Here is an 18,431-nt window from a genome sequence, read left to right on the forward strand (position 1 = left end):
AACAAAAGTTTACTAAATCACTAGATCAAACTTAAGAGCTCCAGTATTATGATGCAAGTCTGTGTCCTTTTTCTCCCTCTCAGCTTACAACACCAAGTAAAAAAGAAGCACCTTGATTTCTAAACATTCTTCAGTGGGCTCTGTGTGTTATTTTTCAGGTATTTTGTCTATTTTCTCTCTGTGTGTATGCTAGCTTTCAAGAGTGATTTAAAAATAGCATTTAGGGAGCTTTTGTTAACCAAGACATACCTGTTGCAATACCTTTTGCAAAGAAGTTCTTAGCCCTATGTATATACTCTTTTTAGATGTCTGCACTTGTTTTCCTCATTTCCTGTGAAAATGATACGTACAGAAAATCCTTTCCTAATGAAGTCTTCTGTAGCAAATTTCATAGGTATATGTGAACAAAGAAAACTAACATAGTACATGTGTGATTGCCTTTTACTATGCAGCAGATAGGTTCTATATTGAATGGAGTTTTATTTTTTGTTTTGTTTTGTTTCTGCTCCCTTTCTCGTACATGTGGTACATGAATCTGAGCAAAAGTGGTAAAACTTTTTCACTTTCTTTGCATCAAGCATGATTTATAATTGGCTTTCTTTTAGGAATAAAGCATCCAAAGTGTGCATTTGAAATGTACATGCAAAATTTGCAATCGAGTGTGCAAAACTGAAAATTGCTCAGGAGGGTATGGGAGCAACTGATGGTCTCAAGTATTTGACAATAAGTCATTTTTAATTGTATTTTAACTTCTGAGGCCAACATATTTTTATGTTATCTTTTAATTAAATGTTATCGGCAGGTTTTTTTTAAATTATTTTTTATTTTCAACCTTGTAGTGATCTGTGTTAGTTATTTAAATAAAAATGAAGGCAATTAGGTGATATCAGAATCACTGTCACATAATTCAGAGCCAGTCAGTCATGTAAATGAGGGGCCTCCCTCACAGGTTAGGTCTTATGTGCAAACAGGTGTCAAGAATCTTGCTCATTATTCAGTATTTGCCTGTTTTTATTCATTCCTAAAACTATTTTTTCTCAGTTTCTAGCTTTTTAATTTTCTGGGTCATATTTTGGCACTGTTTTTATTGCAAAATTGCAAAAAAAAAAAAAATCACTAGACATTTTTATCTATTAATGTACCTTGTATTATTTTTCACCTTATTCTATACTGCATTATGATTAATGGGTTCTAACCAGTTTTCTTTTCATAGTGAGATGAAATTTGACTTCTCTATGGATGTCTCTTAAAGAGAAGCACACCAAGTTGGACTCCTTTCTCTCGCTAATCATTCATATTCAGCTATTGATATTTGAAGTCCAGATGGTTGACTTCCTAACTATCTTAATTTTTTCTTTTGAATAGCATCAATTTGCCTACTTGTCATGTATTTTCTCCCTTTCTAAAGGCTTCCATTATTTATTGGCATTTACTGAATAAGCTCACAGATCTATGACAAAATTTCTTAAGATGCAGTGGCATAGTACCTTTGTATATATCCCACAGATTATTCCAGGATATCTCAGGAAAATGTGTGTGAATGGTATACTGTTTTCCTCATTTATTTGCTTTAAAGAAACCATTTGAAATGTAATGTCTGATCAAAGTCAACAGAATCTAATGAAAAAGTTCCTATCAATTTTACTGTACTTGGATTTTATATGGAATTTCTATGCAAAAGTAGGGCTATAATCATAGTGCTTAGATGCAGTGAAACAATATCTCTTTATTCTATTTTCCTATTAACTTGTGGGTGGTTCTATCATAAGCTTAATGATGTTTTATTTTTTCTTTATTTTTTTTTCTCATTTACATGATGCTATACCATTTCTTTCACTGCCTTTATAAAGTACTCCAAGTAGACCTTTAGCACATAAATAAAGCCATTATTAGCTGTCATGTTTTTACATAGAGTATTTCTCTCTCTTCGAAGATAAGAGATTGAGAAGAGTGTGAAGGTATAAAAATGTATTTTATGATACTAAATTCCTACTACCATCAATCACAGTAGTTTCATTTTATTTCATTGGTGGAAAACTTGATACTGTCTTTAAGGTAATTTACTTAAGTGCTAAATCACAGTGTGCAAGTTTACATAAGATATTCCAATAAATATGCATTATTCATTCCATATTCTGTAATACACTTCAGACTTTCTTACAATAGCTGTGCAGATGAGTGGGATTGCATTTTGGGAGTCCTACATCTGGGAACACTGTGGGAAAAGATAATTATGGGTAAATGGAGCACTTTTAAGCTACCAAAGATATTCTTAGAATGAGGGAGAATAAAGAGATAGCCTATATTTAGTTCCTTCAAATGAATATTCCATTCTATAAAGTAAAATGATGCCTTGCAATTATACTTTTAAAATGACTTTGAAAATGTCCTTGATTTTATTTAAAATTTCATTGTCAAACAAGGTTCTTGATATCTTTACATCACAATATATAAAAATTAATTCAATTTTATATTTGTCAAGCTTTGATTAGAGAAAATATTCATAGTAAACTTCAACAATCACATGAAATACCAAGGCTTTCATCAAAGAATTCAAACTTTCTGGAAAGATTTTTTAAAGATAATGAAATTTGTGCCTTGGTCTTTAGTTTGTTTTGCATGTGATTTTTAAAATGTTTTGTGTTGCTGTCACAAAGCCAGCTATAGTAAGTTTAGTTCCTAAACGTAGAACGGTGTTTGCCTGATGACTTCAAAGTCGTAGGCTATCCATCTTTAATGGGCATTTATAGCTCTCAAAACACAAATGGAGAAATTAAATTATTCTCATGTTCATTTTTTGCAAAACTATCGGTTTTTCAATAATTTACAAAAAATGAATAATACATTTATGGTGCTTGTTAGTAGTAGCCCCAAATAATTTATAAATCCATGATAAATGTTTTATAATGTTTTTGTGATGGACATTATAGATGCTAGTGTGTTGTCTGTTAATTATAGATATAGTAAGAATCAATAATTACACTGGGTTATTGCTATTTCTGGTGCTTTGGGGAAAAAGTTACCATCATGGCTGAGAGCTGTAGATGTGCTTGGGGAGGGGGGAATCATCATCATGGCTAAGGGCTGTTGATATGTTTTCCATTTTTTGAATTTTACTTTTTGAACAAAATAAATAACCCCTTAGGACACAAACTATTGTTAATGACTATACCCCTTATTTTACATAAATATATCTAATTCTTTAAAGCACATTCAGTGTATATAACTTACGTATTTTATGTCTTTTAAAAGAATTATACCTAAGTATTTGTTTCAAATATGCATAAAGCACTTGAAAATAATAGCACCATTTCGGGGATAAAATGTCATAAACTGGTGGTGCTCTGAGGTCAGCATCCCCCCGGAGGTACAAGTGGCAGACCAGCTCCAGAAAGAGAAAAGCCATCAGAAGCCACTGAAACCAGTGTCCAAGCCTTACATTCTTGCTAAGGTGCTTTTAGTGAAGCTGTCAGTAATTCTTGTACCCTTTAAAGTGAGTCCTGCCATAGTTTTGGGATGACAGTGTCATTTGGCAAGTTCTCCGATCCCATTGATGCCAAATGTGCTCCAAGCCTACAACGAATCTGAAAATCTAGTTTTCCATTTATTTTTCAATCACTCAGGATGGAATTCAAACAAGTGATGCCTTTTCAAATGTTTACTCACCAGGAGCCTGTAGTTGAAGTAGTATTTAAAGAGAGGATAACAAACTGTCTTGTTTAAATAAATTTGACTATGATTTATTAACTGTTTAAAATGTTCATGAGTGGAAAGTACCTTTTTGTTACTGATAGGCAACATTATGAAAGAAATACTCTTGTGAATTTATGACAGTGAAAGTTTTTGTATACTCTTTTTTGTCTTTCTTATTCTCTTTACCAATTACACTCTAACTATATTAGCACAGAAAAAAAAAAGTCACATTTGTTTCACTGACCTTTTTAATTCATTGCATTCTGGTTTGTACCTTTTTTTCTACAGTAAATGTAGCAGTGCAGTTATTGAAGTCAGCACTTTCAGTGGCAAGGCTGGTGAACTCATTAAGAACGCTGCCAGGTGCTGCCAACCCCAGGTGTCAGCCTACTGGATAGTGAGATATAAATAACTCTTTACTGGAAAAACGCAGGCTAACAAATTACCCATCCTAGGCAAAGCTAAACTAGTGTCCTGTGCTTTGGTTTGTTGCTTACTAGCTGCGAACATGTAGTCCAGATGCCCCTTCTTGCAGGGTATGAATCAGATCAATGACTGCCTCATTACCAAAAGACTGTTCCAAAGGGATCCGTGCAAAATAGCATTCAAGTGCCAGAATGCAGTCCAATACTATCATCATATTTCTTCTTTTTTAATTATTCCTCTCTATATCCAAGCTAGTTACAAAAAGTGGCATTCTGTGGCTACTAACCATGTATGTCCTCTAAACTTTCTGTATTATTTCCTGTGGATTTTAAGGGGAATCTAGTTGAGAAACAATTCAGAAAAGCAACAGCAAAATGTTGTTGACATGCAGCAACAACTACAACAGGGGGGAGGAGAGAAAGAAGGGGTGATGAATTTTATTCATCTGTTTTCTCTTGAGCCAGTATTTTGGAACTCAAAAGTATAGGTAATATTGGTGACAGTTAAGGGACTAAAATTTTAATAAAATAAATGACAAAATAAGCTTTGCAAAACATGTTGAAAACTACGCCTTTATGAGTTCTAATATTCTTTTTTGTAGTAAATACTTGTTATTTACCATAAGCCCTCTATTATTTTTGCTTGAAGGATGGAATGTATTTCCTGTATTTGTATTTTTGACAACTGAAGTCCTAGTCTTACCTTGACTGGCCCAGACCTGCCTTAGATGCAGTGCAACAGCACTGACTTTCAGGACTAGGAGCGTGTTTTAACTATATGGAATGCTAGATAAATCTGAATGTTCTCAGCAGTCACGATCTCGTCGTGCAAAGAAATGTGAATGGCAGTCAGTAGAGTTTTGAACTCTGTAGAAATGTGAAAGAGGCTATTTTTCAAATAGCTGGATGAGTCAGTTCGGTTATGAAACATCTGGCATAATGTTCTACAACTAACTATCCATATAGATTGGAGAGCTATCTCCTCTCTATCCTGCCTGAGAAGTATGTGTCCTTCAACAGAAAACATTTGTGTGCACTTAGAGGACTGTGGTCACTCTTCATTGCAGGTCATCACAAATGATTTTTCGACAATGTGTTTCTGAAGTCCAGTGGTATTTAGCCTCTCTTCCAAACTGAGTAAAGGAGTTACAGGTTTTCTATAGAGTCTTTGTAAATGACAATGAGATGTAATATGCTTCAGATAAGAGATTCTTAATTGGGCTAAGTCTGATGTGGATGCTGGCGTGGACTCAGGCACAGCGTAACCTTGGAAGGTTTGATCAAGCTGTGTACCTACACTGATTGCAACCAGCAGCATGGGGGCTATGGGCTAACAGAGGGAACTTCAGAAGCAAAAAGGGGCAGAGTAGAGCCACTGTACACAGTCTTCATTCAATAAGAAATAATGTATATAAATAATATAAACATTATCAAAACACATTATATAATTATATAATGACATAATCATATAAATTATATTATTATAATTTTACATGATTTTATTAATTATATAATAATTATATAATGTTATATATTTATAATTAAATAGTAAACAAATATGCATAAAAGGTGTCAGACATCCTATTATCAGCAGAAATGTTGAAATAGCTATTTAGAATGTTATCTACTCTTTGCATAAATTGCAGTTAATACAATATTACTACCATTCTGTGTACTTTCCTGTTGGCAAACACATCTACTACTGAACTGTCATACCACGTGTCCATTTTAAGAGGTTTGGTCTTGGAATACGCTTAAGCACATACACTACTAATTTGGAGTGAATGTTGTTTGAGTGACACCATCAGCTGTTTTTCATTTGTGTTTTTGTTTCCCTTTTCCTTTCTCTTTTCTATTTTTGCATTTTCCTTTTTTCCTTCCGTCTTTATTTTATTCTTTTTTTCTTATCAAAGGTCAAAAGTTATTTGGAATATAGAAGGCATGTAAATAATAAAATTCAGGAAACTTTTACAGTATCAGAGATTGGGTGTTCTGTTGGCAATAAATAAGAGAAATTACTCCAAAAGTAGAGTTTAGGGATAGGAAAGATGTGAGTATTATCGGCTACATAAGAGATTTCTGTGATGAAATTTCTGGTAGAAAATTTTAGCACCTCCATTTTACCACACTTTTTTTTTTTTCAGAGCTTTTGAAGTTTAAAAACATGGCAATTCCTCTCTGTGTATTTGGAATTCCATTAAAGCAAGTCTAGCAATTTATGGTGATTAACAGGCAAACCTGTGCATTCACTCTGTCAGTGTCAGCAGAGATGTTTCTTCGCTTCTATTTACATGCAATATTTTTATAACCCTAAATGTAAAATTGTTAATTTTCCAGGAAAAGCAAACAGCCCCCCACGACCACCACATCCTGGATATCTTTAATATACTTATGTTTTATTTAATCATGCACAAATAAGCACAGGAGAAGCATTGAATAAAAGGGATAATGGACCATCCCCAATGGGTAAAACAAGACATTGAATGCCTTCATACTGTCCATTACATACTGTCTCCTTTTAAAGGGACACTATTCAACATAGATCCTGACAGTTATTGTACTTCTTTATGGAACAAATTGATTTGACCTCCAAACCTGAAAATATGGAAATTTCTATACTTGGAAGTTAAAGTTAAGCCCCCTTATCTGGGTGGCTGAGGGGTTAGCATATGGTCTGTTGATCCCACTTCTTAATGTATAGATCATACCCTGAGGAATGCATTGCCAGCTATTTTATTTATAGTCATAATTGCTTTTCCTGTGTGATTTAATCCAATTAACATATGCTACTGTCCAAGGCCTTAGTCTCTTTTTACAATAAAAATGGCAGAGTATTAAAGGAAAGCAGTCTCTAAATGCCCTGCTTTGAAAAAAGGTATAGACTACTTTTAAATCCAAACAAATGCTCTAGACTCAAAGCATGCTTTCTGGAAGCTTTAATATATGACTCTTCTTTTTTTGCCAGCATTCCGGATGTTACCAGGGCAAAATGTTATGTCTTAGATTTGAACTGGGTTTTTAACATGGTGTCATCTTTAAGGATTAAACTATGTAGTAAGTGGTTTATTGAATATATAGTTTCAGATTGAGTGTACTGCTTCAGCATCTTCATAACCACTGAAACTTTATTAAAATAGGTATTTTGGGTAATGTCCATTAGCACGGTCATGTGAACCGTTTACACATTATCCACTAAAACACGGGTTTCAACAAAAGGTAGGCACACAAAAAATTAATAACAAATGGAGAGGGTGAAATATCTTTCACAGAAGTTTTCATATTTGTAGAAAATGCTATACTGTCTGACTTGCAGATACTGTGTCTCCTAAAGCAAAAGAGAGGCTAGAATAAGTTTTTGTGTATCCCTAACTTGTTTCTGCAGCCTGTCTTAAAATAACGTACCAGAATACTCACACACCATGCAGGGGAACATCTTAAGTCAGAGTCAGGAAATGTTTAGCACAGGGATGTGTTTGACCTGTTCTTACACCTGAGAAGCATTTAGTCACTGCTGTCGTGCAGGATCTGGAACCTGTAGCATCTTACTGTCTTCCTGTACCCTGTGAAATAACAAGGTAAGTCTCAGTGCTTTATTTTGAGAAACAGTCATTAAGAGAAAAGCAATACTGGTTTTAGCTTTGACTATGTTTCAGCAATTCCAGCACACATCTTGAATGTAGAAAACCCAGATTCAGTATCTTCTTAAGGTTAAAACATGTATCTTTCACCTCTGCAGATGTAGTTAGTTTCTCTGACCTGAACACTGGAGGTTAACGAACACTTACATTTCAGTTTCAAATAACCAAGAAATGTAATTTTTCTTTCATGTCTCTATCGAAAGGTTAAATTATGAAATAGCTTCCAGAGGAGTCAGTTAATTATTTAAAAGCTTGTAGGGTGAACTTCATGAAGTACAAAGAGAAGTTCCACTTACCAGTCAGAGTAGCGGTATTGGCAGTCATGATGCAGCAACAATCATTATATAAAGATGTACAACATGTGATGGACTTCGGCTACAGAAACAGTATTTTCATCACCCAGCAGGCCGCTGTGCTTTTCTGCTGCAGGAAATAATACTTCTGTTACAGCAGCACTATGCTGTGGCAGAAGACCTTACCACCTACGGTTGTAGCTTTGACTATTGTACGAATAGTTTAAAAATTATTCTGGCCACGGCTATGTTGATTTGCAAGTTCTAATAGTCTAGCACCAATAGAGAAAACTGTGCCTTTCACATGTAACTTATTAAAAAATGAAATCCTCAATCCTCATAAAATATATTTAATTACATTCATTCTTGCAAGCAGAAAGTATGTAAGATGGAAGTTCACAAATTAGCAACTCAGCTTTGCCTGTCATCACTTGGTATTATTGAAGATGGTATTATAAACTATCCTCAGTAGCACTTCCCTCTCTGAAAAACAGTTTTTTCATGTGTATTTGCAGCCCAATGTTAGCAATGTTTCTTTCAAGCAAAGAAAAGACACTAAAACTTGAAATATAGGTTGTTTGTGTATCAGTGTGTTATATATTGCAATGGTGAAAGTTGATGATATATTGATAGTTTGACTTTCATATTTTCTACAATTCACACTAATTCTTTAATGAGAAAGAAATGCTTCTTTTATCTGTACATTGTATACATTTCTATCCTCCTCTTTCTGATTTATTCATTTCTTTCTCTAGAGGATTACTCCTTGGCTTGTTTAGCTGAACAGCTAGGAGAGCTAAAAATCAGCGGTATTGCTGCAAAGTTTTTTTTCTATCTTGAAACGTATTCTAACAGATAGTGTTAGGACACTGTATCTCAGATGGGCTCACACATTTCTGAGAAGCCCTCAAGAGAAGACCTTTTGGCTCAAAAAACAATTATTCACTGTCTGATATTTAGTTTGTGGTTCTAGAAATATATGAGTTTAATGTCTGTTTTTAATGAGTAATGATCCTTCCTGTCTTTCTTATATATATATGACTCTAGAAACATGAATTTTCTAAATCTACTTAAAAGAGTTAAAACTAGAAAGTATGCCCACTGTGCACACGTTTAACTGCGGGTGAGGAGCCATCAACCTCGCCCTTCTTTTCCAACTGGCTTTGGACATCTCATGGGAGGTACAGTGAAGTTTCCGTACCCAGCAATTGCACTCTCCCATGTTGCGTGCTGTTCAGAGAGCCAGGAGCACTCCCTGTGCTGCGGAAGGGCAGTGTGAATTCACACCTTTCCTTAGCTCGGGCATCAGGGCTATGTTTGATCTCTCATGTAGAATTCAAAGCCACTTTTGTTCAAATTTTGGCACAGAAAAGCACTATTCATGCTAATTGATTATTATAACACAGAAATATAAATACCTGAGCATACTGTGTATCAGTTATATTTAAATCAAAGTAACCTGCCTAATCCTTTAGGCTGCTATTTGTAGACGTAGTGATAAGGCAATAGTCCATAGTGCTATTAAACATAAAGTCTGGGAATATCTCAGCCGCCAGAAAAATGTCGATATCTTGATGTGACATTCACAGTGCAGTGTCCTGTTTGAATTATTAAGCAGCTGTCTGCACTATCCATGACACTGTTTAAAATATTTGATAATTATAAGAACTTCAAACCCTTAAACAAAAAATTAAATGATGTACATTTACCTTATTCAGGGAGTTGCTGCTCGCAGCTGGGAAATGTAGCATGTACATTTTGAAATCAATCTCAAAAGAACAGTATCAGGAAGATGCCACTGTTTTTGGAAAACATTTCTGATCTAAAATGTGTCATTTTTTTTTTCCAGATCTTATGAAGCAATAATTATAAAGTTATATAACTGCAGATTGTGTATTTTTATGCTATTTTTTTTGGCCAGTTTTTTTTGGTATACATCCTTTGAGTTTGTTATTGAGCATTAGTTTTTGTTTTTCTACAAATGACACTTGTTTTGGATTATACAACAGCCTTCCCTATGGAGGACAATTTGTGCATTTGGTTTCCCCATATAAATTTTTATTTAGGCTTTTTGGAATGCGTATAACAACTTACAATGCAATAACCAGTCACACTTGTAGGACTTTTTGTTACCCTAATTTGAGACAGTGAAAAACAAACAACAAACTAGCCATAAATAAAACGAAGTTGGCGTGGACCACGGAATATTGTGGGAAAATACACACCATGTTTTTCACATTTCAGTTACAAAAGAGATATGTAAATCTAAAAAGAAAAAAGAACAAACCATGACTTTGGACTGCAAAAAGAGAATAAGTGCTATTGTACAGTTCTGAAATTAGCTGAATTTAATAAAAAGCTTTAACAAGCTTCACAAATCTGCAGATCTGAGAAGAACTCTGATCCTTCTACTTCAAAACCATAGGCCTGGAGCACTTGATATAAAGGCAGAGCTTGCTAGCTGCTGGCAGTCAAAGTCCTTTCCAAGCTGCAGCGCATCAGCAGAGGACACTTATGCACACGGGCATTGTGCATAAGCCTAATGCCATTGAAGGCGAGAGCAAAACACGGTTATGATAACATGGTGATCAGCATAGGGCACAACAATACTCACAGCTGAGCAATTATCTGTTTTCATGAATTTTTCTGGCTTACAAAATGAGAACTTTTGAAGAGGCAGTAATATCCTGTCTGTGAACTATAGGAAAATGTCTTTGACCAAGGTAGAATATCAGATCATGTTTATGTGAATTTTCTTCATATTTAGACATCACCTTCAAGTAACATCCTAAGACAAACCTGTTTTTCATCCCCAAACTGCTGCTAATACAGGATTTTTTAATAGATAAGTGCAACTGTTACTGTGGATAGGAAAAATCAATCACTGTATAAGCATTATAGCTGGATGTCTCTGCTAAAACAAAGAATAATAACAACGTTAACACTTATCCTCCTATCCTAAGGCTATATTTAAAGTTGATGGACAAGTATTTGTGTCATCAGGTGCAAATGTAAAACTTGCACTTACATTATTAGAGATAAAGTAATTAACACTTTTAGTTAAATTCATACATCTCAGTTTGTAGGTAGCTATTTACACTGATAAGCATCCAGCCACTGTTCCAAGTATTAGGCAAAAGCAGTCATGAATAGTTAAAAATTCCCAAAGCATCCTGTGAAGGGGCTACTTTTGGTTGTCTGTGTACAAGCCACAATTGGGTCAGCTCATGTTAGATTTGTTCACAGCCATATATACCTCTAAAATTGAAGCTTTAAAGCATACTCAGAAAAAAAATAAATGACTTGCAGGTTAGCATTTCAGATTGTGTTTGCTAGTTGTTTTTTTCCTTACTTTCCTACAAAATAAATTCCATTTTATTTTGAGACAACATATGAGACACCAAATATCTTGCTCTTCTGTTGAAGTTCTATATGTTTAGACAAAAATTAAATAGTAAAATACAAAGTGAAAACTTGATTATGTTTTCTTAAACTTTACTCTGTTTTACGATTCTGTATCGCTTCAGCGATGCAGTAAGTAACCTTACTGGCCCTGCATGTATTTACAAGGAAGCAGAACACTTTGAAATGGCCAAAAGGAAAAAAAAGAAAATGGACAATCAGCTGTGAAAACTTAAGAAAGGGCAGGACAAAACACATGTTTATCACAAGGATGGAAAAAATGGCTCTCTTTGCAAAATGTAATACATTAATGATTGCCCATGCTTTATCTGCATTTGAAATTTTCAAGTCATGCTACTTGGGAGGAAAAAAAAAAAAAAAGAACAACACAGAATTATCATTACTATGCCTGAAAGCCAAGCAATGGCAATTATTGCAAATGTCAAGAAGATAAGTGATTTAAATATTTTTACATATTTTAGGTTGAGTATATATTGAAACTTAAAAACACTACAGGATTTGTTGGGCTGATAATGCTGTGTTGGTTAAAAAAAAAAAAAGTAAAATAATCCTTGATTCTGTCTGTGGAGTATAAATGCCTGCTATTTTGATAACTGAACACAGTTGGTATGGGAAACAGGTAGATTCAAGATGTAACCAGCTATATACCTCTGTTCGCTGTTGTTAGCAAAATAAACAATGAGAAAATCATGAGAATGACTTAAAATACTGTTCTTAAACAGCATCAACACGGATCTTCTATAGCTCTCACTAACACCCCAGCCCCAAGCAAGAGCTTGATTTGATTGGGATTCTCTTCTTGCAGAGATGATCTTTGGGTGAAGGTCCCCAAGCAGAGAGGTGTGGAAGGAACAAAGAGCAGTTAACACCTCGCAAAACTATCAGGCTTTCTGAGTGCTCATTAAAAACTGAAAGAATAAACTGTAGATGGTGATAATTCAAGATTCACTTTCCACTCACTTTATAACACTCGATAACCCCCCTAATGCCAAACTAGATTTAATTAATGTGGATACTTTGTTCAAAAGCCACAGGTTTGGCAAGCTAGATTTTCCTTGAGCAGTTAACAGAAGAATGTGCATATTTGCAAAAATGTTTTAAAGCAATAATTGTGTTTTTTTTTTTAAGTTTTAAAATTGCTTATGAAGTACATTTCCTAATTACTTTTAAGTATTTAAAATTATGCATACAAAGAAATTAGCTTTTCTAGAGGAATAATTCCCAAGCAACCAATTTCTTACTGTAATTTACCCGACAAAAAATGCTATTACATTTAATTGACTAGTTTTTGTTGTTGTTGTTTTTACAAGTTATGACCTGAAAATTCTGTTGATAGATTTGAGTTGCATAGATGCTGGTCCCGTTCTTTTCCAAGGACAAAGAGTCTTCATACAATCTATAGAAAGGCAAAAATTCAGTCAGAGATTACTGCCACAGTTCCTTCAGGACAGAAAATCCAAATGGCCATTTGGTAGCAACACCTTAGCCAGAGGATAAGGCTTCTCCCTTTTGCCTGTAGCTAATCCTTCTTCCTAAGGCAAAGCAAACTTGGAGAGTCTAGACAGCCAGCATCATTGTTGGGCTGCTCCTTTCACTCAGTCCTGTGCTGGGACTGTGACCCGTCCCTATGGAGGGAGACCAGTGGACGGGCTGCATGGACTCCCAGCTGCCTCAGAAAACCAGGGCTCTGAGAGCAGTTGAGCCACCCAAGTTACATGCTTAGGAAGATTAATTATTATTGATAGTAGCTGTATACAAGTATAAATCACTGTATCTCTATAAAATACAGAGGTACATAACTTACAAGGAGCCCTTTATATCACCTCAGTGTGGAAAAATATCTTAAGACCTACCTTCAGCAGTGTGCCGTACATACAAGCATAATAAGTTTGAAGGTTTCATAAAATATACAACAGAAATAGCTGATGCTTTCACATCTGAGAAATAAAGAGTATAAATGAATGCAAACACTAAAAAAAAAAAAAAAAAACACTTATCTGATGAATCAACTACATTAGCTTTCCAAATATCTGTAAGTAAAAGGTGCTCTGGTCTAGGGACAACTTTCTGATAAGCACTTGCAGGCTAAGCACACAGGGTGGGAAGCAGCCCACTGGGTTGGTAGATACTTAAAAAGACATACAAAGATCAGAGGCTTTTGAAACTACAGAACATGGACAATCTGACAGTTATCTTTAGGGGGAAGAAAAAAAAAGTTAAATATATAATTAACTTTATTCTCTCTGATTTGATTTAGAGCTAGACTTGTTACACTTTATACATTGATAGTTACACCTGAGTTTAAAAGTTGCTGACTTTGTATTGCTTTCTCAGTAATCCTGTTTCTCCTGAAAAAAATAAAAATAAAAATTAATGCCAACTGGAATGAAGGAGATGGATGTTATCAGGTTAGAATATTACTCCTCTAACACCTGAGACTGCCATAGTCCACATAACAGGAAAAAGCAGAACAGAAATGACTGCTAGAGGAAGGAAGCTAGTTAAGGCATTGCCCACGGTGTCTCCAGAGACACAGCAAGGCACGCGTGCTCAGCCTTAGACTAAAATAAAATGAGGAACAAAAGCTCCTCACTGTCCTTTAATTGGCAAATTAACTTGATTAGCTTCTCATCTGCTGTGCACAGTTACCTCACCTCAGCTGATCTGTGATACATTGTTAAACCAGTAAATTATTTAGGTGTCTAAGCCTGCAGGGTAATGTAGGCCAGTGTAAGAAGAGTTCAATCTACCTGAGATAGATGTAATTACAAAATAATGTAAGGGTTTTGAATTCTTAGCATAAACCAGCTGATTTTGAAGTGAAGATAGCACTTAGAAGATGTAGCAAGAACTTGGGAGCAGCTTATTAAAAATCATCCTCTAGACTATTTTTTAGTCTTCAGCAAGCCCTGTGACTTGCATTTGATTTTGATTTCATTACAGGCCAATGATTCTGTTGTTCTTTCCAATAAGTTTTGTAGAGAGTAGGAAAGAACAATGTTTAATAGTAATGTAAAAGCCTTTATAGTCTAAGAATCAATTTAATACTTGTAGGTGTGTTGTGGGAGAGATCCTTTCTGATTGTCAGAAAAAATAAATAGATTTGAAATGGCAGTGCATTTGGAGAGAAAAAAAAAAAAAAAGGAAAAGACACAAAATCCTAGTCTTACTCAGCAGTATGGATGTACCTGGCAAATGAGTGTCAGACTTCTGTGGCAGCACCACAACAATTTGTTCTGATTCTTGCAGGTTAATTCAGCATTTGAGAGTACATATACAGACCTAAAGAAGAGTCATCCTCTGCGTTTTTTTTTTTTAATAAAGAACTTGCTTTATTGACAAAAGGACTGGATAATGTTGTATTTTGCATTCTTAAATGAGATAAGGAAAGACAGACGGAATTGGAAAGTTACCTAACTGGCTTGTGCAAAATGTGATCTTCCAAGTCTAGATTGTGCACACACGTTTAATATAGACACAGCATGAAGTTCTGTCCATAAAACGTTTTTATTATGTTTTTCTTTACTTAGTTTAGCAACTATTTCTGTATTGAGAGAGGAAGAACAGAACTTCCTATCTAAATTTTCAGTTTTTTTTTAATGTTTTCATATTCTTATGTCTAAAAAAAACTAATAATGCAGTCTTTGATCTCAGATCTTGTTAGTTTGCACTGTATTTGACAATTGTCCTCGTCGTTTTCTGAACTGTACAGTCTGATTCTTGAAACAGACTATAACTGCAAATGGTGTTTTAAATTAGAGACGATTAATTTCTTGGATTAACTGCATTGAAACTTCCTCTACGTTATTCTCCATATTGGTTTGCATACATGTGTACGTCTTACTTGCTTCTCTGGCTCGGTCTGCATGCTGAATTGAAATAATCATTGAAGTTCTAATATTTCCAGTTAATTTAAAACACTAGAAATTATTTGGGTAGTTTATTTTCCTATCACTTCTGAATTAATTAACTTTAACATTTTTTAGATTTACTATTAACCTTGTAGCTCACCTAACTTCTTGTGTCTTTGAAGTTCTTCATGGTAAGCTTCTCTTGAGTAATTAAAACAAACTGTTAAAAGGGACAGTCACTTAAGAGATGAGGTACAGTTCATTTCAACTGTCCAGTTTTGTCTGTTAGTCATTTTATTTATGACCAGCTGAAACCCATTTACCTCAACATGTCTGTGTTCAGTATCCCCTTTTTTCCAGTGGTAGAAGAATTGTGTAATGGTGTCCTCAGACTTTTGTACATAAGTTTTGATTAGATAAACTGCTATTCCTAAATATTGTAGTATGTCTTTACAACTTACATGTTTCCTGAATTTCAGTGAGTTTCCACATTTAAGCATTCTTCCAGTTCTTTATGTATTGCCACTCTGTTTCCACTTTGCTTAAAAGTAAACCCATCCTCTTCATTAAAAAAGAATAGGAGAGAGATAAAACAGTTACCAACTGGTGTGATAGGACACAGAAAATGGATGAATATCTGCAAACCCATCATAACTGGGTTTCTAAAAGGCTCTTCTAAAAGACTAGACCAACCTGTGTGATAGCATGTTGCTCACATGGAATATACCCAGGGCGTTCTACACAGTGACTCTATAAATGAGAAACAGCTAAATGTCACTCTGACGTTTGTTCCTCAGAAACAAATCAATATACCTGCTCACAGAGGGCAGGCTCTTGAGTAAAAACATATTATATATGTCTAGTTCTATTTAAAGCAATGAGAATTATTATTTTATTTGACAATTCTGTGGATAAAAAAGATGTGTGTACATAAAAAAAAATGAAACATTTGAAGTGTTGAACCTCTACATTTTCTACAAATTCTCTACATTTGAAAGTAGAGAATCTCTCCTTTTTAGGTAGAAACTTCTATTTCATTGGAAGAAACATCAGATATAACCATAAACTTTTTTTACGATAGAAGAAAAAAAAAAAGGAAAAAAAATCTTGATTTCACTGAGGTGTAATCATTTTGTGTAACAGATCAAAGATACTCACAGCATCCTTGATGTATATTTCTTTTTGAATTACACAATTTCAGTGTATTTATTTGTGTTTTCAGTCATATTGTGAGATGTATGCAACTTAGGGACAATTAGCAATAAAAAAACATTAAGTACCAGAAATTAATCTTCTCAATGGTTCCTGAAATTTTTTTTTAGCCTGGAGGGTTAATTTTATGGCTTTAGAGCAATCATTATTTATCATCTCTTGGTTTACGGGAAAGAATTAGAGTTATTAGCTATTAAATTATCCATGAAAATTTGACACTACACTAGACCAAACAAACCCTGGGGCTTGCTGATTTTCCCAGTACGAAACATCTGTGACTTCAACTAGAGAGAACTTAACATTGTCTAATTAGATTTCTAAGATTTATAAGGCTCAAATACTCTATTATTAGAAACCTGAAAATTGGAGCAAAAGTTGAAATTTGCATTTACTGAAGATTATTTTAAAACATTTTTAACAGCACTGTGTGTTGCTAAATACTACTGGCTTGTAATTGCTGAAGATTACCAAATAAAGTATTATGGCCTATAACAACAGGAGTCCAGAAAAAAAAAAAGTGCTCTCTACAGTTCTACTAAGTTGCAGCCTTCAACTTCCGTAATTAAAAATACTTTATTGAAAATGTAGCAGTAATTATATGCTCATTTTTATATTCTAATTTAAGTATAGTTTATATTTTCTCATACAGTCTGCTGAAGCAAAAAATCAAGTTTGCTTATTTTCTTTTCTGCAATATTATCACTCATAGACAGTGAATGATAATCATCATTCATCAGAATATAAGTGGTTTTGTGTTAGCTCTGATCTTGTCTGCCACACAGTGATTTATGCACTGTTCTGTCCTTCTACAGAGTCAACGTGGCTCTTTAAAATGGTATTTAGCTATTTCATTGGATCTTCTCATTTTGGGTCTCAAAATGTTTCAGAAATTTTAATCTGTTAACATAAAAATAGCACTATAGCCCAGTCACTATTGCTATAATAAAAAGTTAGGAACATTGTGGTGTTTGCAGAGGACTCAGAAGTTAGGAGGGTGCAGAACCAGAATTACTCCTCCACTGTTAGTTTGTACTTCTTGCATTTGGATTATGGCAATCTTTAGTTAAAGGATCCATTTCTTATTAAGTACATAAAATAAATAGTGCTTAGCTAATAACCAGCTTTTCAATATTTTGTCTTTTCCTCATTGTTCATTGCATTGCCCCATATATTATTTACTGTAGTCTATTCAGTTCCAGCTCTGAAGAAGAAATGATTAATTTCCTCAAGAGTTTTTCAGTGGCGCACATCACTATATTATCTGAGTTTCACAAACCCTAATTAATCTTCATAACACCTTTGTGGGTGAGGGGTGGAATTAGCCCCAGTTTGTAGAAAGGAAACTCATTTACTGAGAGGACAAGGTCACAAATCTCCATAATACAGGTAATACTCCATAGTTTCTTAGAGTATTACATACTGCTTTATTCATAGAAAATTCCTATCAATTTCAGTTTTGTTTGTGAGAAAGAAACATTTCTAAAATGTTTCCAGAAATTCTACTTTAAATAAAAGCTTCACTATATAAGATTTTCAGCCAGAAGGATTATGCTGGTAAAGCTTGAAGGGATTGAAGAGGCAATCTAATTAAAGGGAATGTGATTTTGATAACAGGTGGTAATTCCAGGTTTGTTTACTACTACACTAATAAATATTGAAAAAAAGACAGAAGTTTTGCCACTTTGCTAGTACTATATAGTGTGTCTCTCGTGCTGATTCAGTGCTAGAGACAGGCTTAATCACATCTCATTCTAAAATGTAACTCACCTGCTTAAACCACTAAACCTTTTTTGCTTACAAAATGCTTTTGCCCAAGTACGCTTCCCAAATAGATAATGCACTGTTCATATCTTGTGTACCTACAGTACTCTCTGTCTACCTCCATGAGCTGCAAAA

General features: G+C 34.4%; 1 protein-coding gene and 1 long non-coding RNA gene across 14 annotated transcripts in view; one reads left to right on the forward strand and one right to left on the reverse strand.

Annotated features, from left to right (window-relative positions):
- TENM3 (teneurin transmembrane protein 3) overlaps positions 1–18,431 on the forward strand; it is a 1,343,587-nt gene that overhangs the window by 272,283 nt on the left and 1,052,873 nt on the right. The gene's annotated exons all lie outside the window — the stretch shown is intronic.
- Positions 12,011–14,121, reverse strand: LOC106035163 (uncharacterized). The gene is made up of 3 exons (XR_007168850.2): positions 13,905–14,121; positions 13,766–13,820; positions 12,011–13,409 (listed from the first exon to the last, which is right to left on the reverse strand). It is a non-coding gene; the product is annotated as an uncharacterized lncRNA (long non-coding RNA).

This window comes from Anser cygnoides, chromosome 4 (assembly GCF_040182565.1).
Source record: "Anser cygnoides isolate HZ-2024a breed goose chromosome 4, Taihu_goose_T2T_genome, whole genome shotgun sequence".
Lineage (NCBI taxonomy): Eukaryota > Metazoa > Chordata > Aves > Anseriformes > Anatidae > Anser > Anser cygnoides.